The 4,817-nt window shown below is 43.7% G+C and overlaps 1 pseudogene; it reads right to left on the bottom strand.

Moving 5' to 3' along the window:
- Nucleotides 1-2,013: 2,013 nt before the first annotated feature.
- LOC107535423 (transcription factor A, mitochondrial pseudogene) lies at nt 2,014-2,702 on the bottom strand (annotated as a pseudogene).
- Between the last annotated feature and the right edge of the window lie 2,115 nt (nt 2,703-4,817).

The raw sequence follows: 4,817 nt of genomic DNA, 5'->3' as shown, positions 1-4,817 counted from the left end.
TAGTTCCAGTTTTAGAGCTGAAAAAATAATGCTTAGGTCACACACATTGAAACTGAGGGTCTAGAATTTATTTCCAGAATTTTTGCCTCCACATCCTGGGCTAGTTCCAAGGTGACTCTATATATAACTCCATCTGGTCCAATAAGCTCAACAAGTAGTTTTCCTGTTATGTGATCTCAGTAATGAACTCAGATAAACTGCCCGGGTTGTCTAGACAGCTTGGCATTTGCCGTTTTAAGGGCGTACTCACCATGCTGGGTACATCACCATGAGACTGAGGCTTGAGGAACTCTTGCTTCTTTGAATTACCGACAGTCTCTCACACGTTACAGCAAAAGGCAGTTAAAAGCACATCCCACATGTATCGTCTTACTTCTAATAACCCTGTGAGGTAGGAACACTCATCATTTCCACTTTACAATGAAGGAAACTGAGGTCTAGTGTCATTTAGCTGAAAAGTGGCAGGGCTGAGACCCAAACCCAAACTTCTGAGTCCAAGTCTAGTTTACTTTCCATCACCCTGGAGCTGGTAGCCGAGGAAAGCAAGCCTGCCCCCCACGGCTGGGCACTTGGATGAGACCACAAAAGCTCAGAACTTTGAGCCAGTTGTTTGAAAATCCCGTCTGCAGATGTTTGGCATTCAGCAGGGCCAGCTCCAGCCAGGAGAGACCCCAGCTGGCACACAGAAGGGACAGGCACAGGGCCCCGGGAGAGCTGCTCACACGGGTGACTGCTGAGCTGCCGAGTTCCACTCTGTGTCATCTGGTGGCAGTAAGGCGCTGGGACCTGTACCGAGGAGGAGACAGCCTGGCGTCCCCCTCCTGGCCTCTCCCAGACAGTAAGAAACGTCAGTGGTGACAGAAGAGAAGCAAATGCCCTCTGCTTGTGAAGCCTTCCCTGACAGATTCTTCTAGTTTATTTGATTCCATTCCATTCAGCTTGCAAAGTCACGCACTTTGAAAAATGTAGTTCCACGAGACAAACATTTACGATCTACTTTGGGTCAGGTAGGTGCCCAGCACTGAGGTTGTAAGTGATTAAGTTCCTGAGCCACGAGAGGCTGGGAGAGGTACTTGACCCCGAGCCAATGGTGATACCACAGAATCTGCCCACAGGGTGGTTGCACATGCTCAGCAGAGTAAACGCTTGATGAGTGGTGTCGGTGCTATTACTCAGTATGATAAATGAGGAAAGTGGTAAGTGTGAAATGTTAGGTATCCCTGGAGAGGGAGCAGTGAATGGCCTCTGGAGAGAGCAGTGGAGGCTACAGTAGGCTTTACTGAGTAGAGAGATGATATTTAGCTGAGCTGTGATGATACTAACATGTAATTAGGAAGCACAAAATGTTTATTCTATGCAATATGAAACAATATGCATAGATTTGGTATATAATTTCTTAGTTTTTACTTTAGGAAAAAAGGCAGTGAGGAAAAGATCTATTAATCTCTCCATCCCTTTTATAAAAATTTGCTACTGAAACCAGCAATGCCTTGGATGTACAACCATCAACTCTGACTTTAATATGAATTATACCTAGGATTTGGAATACCTGCACGAGTTTGGGGTGCTCTTTAGAAAAGCACAATTATATCATAGAATACTGTGGCTCTACAATTTGAGACACTTTTGAATAGGAAAAATCTGCCTCCATAATTTAGGGAAACGAGAATACTCTTTCCACAGTCATCAAGTATAAAAAAACTTCACTGTCTGATTTACCTTTATCAAAGGTAAAATGATTACTGCCACACTTCATGGGTTATTTTGATCCTCAGTAGTTCCTAAACACAAAGTAAAATTCACATGAACTTTTATCTGGTTGGGTTTTCCAAAACAAAATACTATGACAATATGTATTGAACTGGCAGAAGTGCATGAGCTAAAGAAAAATTAAGTATGGAATGTTTACCAACTTTATTCTTTCCAATTGTACAACAGCCTCAGGTATTGAATTCTAGTTGGTTTCTTGTGTTTATCCATTATATCCATTATAAATCTTTTATTTAACACTCCTCAGGGCTGCATTTTGTGATGGAGATCACTTTGTCCAACTTCATCCATTTGTTTTTCAGAAGATTTCATTTCATTGTAATAACAACCATTATCATCCTCAGCAAGTTGAATATATACTTGCTGTTGAGAAGTAGAGAGATCTTTCTAGTTTTCATTTATAGTCTTAAGCTTTAACTGTGATGTACCATCCTTAGCTTCCTGGAAGCTTTCAGATATAAAAATGTTATAAGCTGAGCAAGGTCTTTCTGGTTTTTTCAAGCATTGGTAACTCTTTTTTATTATCATTTTCTTTTTAAAATATGTTTGCATGATTTCTTTTCCCATAGATACCCTCTGACTTGGAGTGAGTGAGCTGTTCTCGAATTCTATTTATCTCCTCTTTGTAAGCCTGCCAGTCTGCCTTGCTTTCTCCAAATCAGGAAGTTCCCTCCATAGCTCAGTGATTTTTTAAAAATCAGTTCTGAAATTTTCACATCTGAGTTCTGAGCTTTAAATATGGGTAATTGTTCTTTAGAAAATTGAATGTATGAAGTCATAGGTTTCTTTGGATAACTATTCAAGGTGGGTGAAAACTATCTCGGTACATATACAAAAATGAAAGGAGAGCGCAGTTGACTCCCACGGCGTGTGCAGACATCTGCTCCCAACTTTCCCAGGGCACTCAGCACACCCCACATGCCTTAGAGAAGCGCCACTGCACCTGCTGACAAGGCAGTGACCAGGCCCCAATCTCAGGCAGCCCTCTGGCCCAACAGAACAACCCTAACAGTGACAACCTGAACCCGCATGCGAGCCTCCCAAGTTTGCTATCATGCAAAACTTTCAATGATATACAGTTGTCTTTGAATGTCCTAGTCTTTAATGTTTGTCACATAAAAGAGGAAAAAAAGAAAAATTAAGAGGGGTGTGTAGGGAGGAAAGGGCACCAGTTCTTTAAATTCACTGGAAGTCATTTCACCTGGTGGGTGGGGGCTTGCAACAGTGGGGTGAGGTGTGACAAAAATTGTGGCCCACCTCTTTGTCTGCACCTCTATGATCAGAAGAAGCAATCAGAGCAGATCCCAGATATTTGGAGGACAGGATCCTTTTTGCCCACTCTGGCTCCTGCAAGCTGTGTGCAGGCTGCTCTGGGAATGCATGCACAGCTGCTGGCCATGTGGCCACGGATGGTGGATGGGCAGCTGCTACTGTGCTAAGAGCTGAAATTAACTAAAATTAATTGCAATTTACCATCCAGTCTTTCTCCTGGATATTGCAAGCCTTGAACAGACTCCAGAGTTCCAAAATAAAGTTGACCCTTGAACAATACAGGGGTTAGGGGCACCAACTCCCACCCCCCGTGCAATAAAAAATCCACATATAACTTTTGACTCCCCCAAAACTTAACTTCAGTCTTCCTCGGTATCTGCAGGGGATTGGTTTCAAGACCTCCGCCACACCCACGGATACCAAAGTCCACAGATGCTCAAGTCCCTTGTATAAAATGGCATAGAACAATGTGTACAGGTGGCCCTCTGCATTTGGGATTCCCAACCACAGATCAAAAATAGTGTTTGATCTGTGGCTGGTTGAATCCATAAATGCAAAGCCCAGGGATACAGAGGGCTCAACTGTATACTTATTGAAAAATATCTGCGTATAAATAGACTCCTGCAGTTGTTCAAGGGTCAACTGTAGTTACATTAGATAGATTCTGCCAGCATACTTGTTGTCTACAAGGTGCTTCCTACTATACTGTCTTCCCAGGCCCCTCTTGTGTTTAGTCTTAAAGGGTTGTTTGGTTCACTAGATGGAGTGAGTGGAGAGGGCATTCCAGGTGGGAACAGCATGTGCAAAGACTCAGACAGGAAGGGTGTGTGCAGGAGAAATGATGAGATGGGGCAAGGGCAAGAGGGAGAAGGGGAGGGAAAGTAAAGAGAGGGGGAGGCAAGGAGAATAGTCTTTGGCTTTTGTGGCAAGTAAATTCTCATGGCAGAATTCTTGCTGATGTGCAAGTTCAAAATTTTATTCAAAAGAGAATATGCAGTGATGGACCAAAGGCCCTGCAATTGAAGTGTTAAGTAAATTTCATTGGTTCGGCTTGTCTAAACACAGCTATGAAAAGACCTAAACAGAGCTTGAAAAGGAAGATGTTTTGAATTATAAATAAAAAAGGGTGGGGGGGGCAAAGTCAGAAGAATTTTTTGCTCTTTTCAGGGGAACTGTCTACTCCATGCTTTGGGAACAGTGCTTTCTACATTGCAGTTAACACAAGTAAGGGGTCCTGTGGTCCCAGCATCTCCTGGGCACAACAGCCTCTTAGGAGCCTCTGAGTCTTCTTCCTGCAGGCCACTGTCTTCCTCATCTCTGCTGCCGCCAGCCCTTCCCTCCAGTAACCACTCAACAGCCACAGACTGTTTATCCATAATCTAAACACCCAAGAGGATCAAGGAACCCCATGGAGTGGGGGTGGTATGAGAGTAGTTTGCATTCAATTTTATGAGCAATAAATAATAGGAAAACAGGCTCCTGTTGGGCATCTAGTTCAGCCACAGCCCCCAGGGCCGATGTAGCCCCACAACCAGCACCATCCGACTTGTCCCCATTTTGTGTGGCACTAGAGACTTTTCACAACAATATTTGTGAAATTATAACACACCATCTGCATCTTTAAAAAGCATTAAGGTTGCCCTGGCTGGTGTACTCAGTGGTTAGAGCCTCAGCCCTCGGACCCAAGGGTCACAGGTTCCAGCCACCTGCAGGAGGCAACCAATCTATGTGTCTATCTCTTATCAGTGTTTCTCTCTCTCTCTCCCTCTCTTCCA

This window comes from Miniopterus natalensis, chromosome 9 (genome assembly GCF_054644295.1).
Source record: "Miniopterus natalensis isolate mMinNat1 chromosome 9, mMinNat1.hap1, whole genome shotgun sequence".
Taxonomy (NCBI): Eukaryota; Metazoa; Chordata; class Mammalia; order Chiroptera; family Miniopteridae; genus Miniopterus; species Miniopterus natalensis.
Note: the sequence above shows the minus strand (reverse complement) of the source record. Positions and strands in the feature narration are given on the sequence as shown.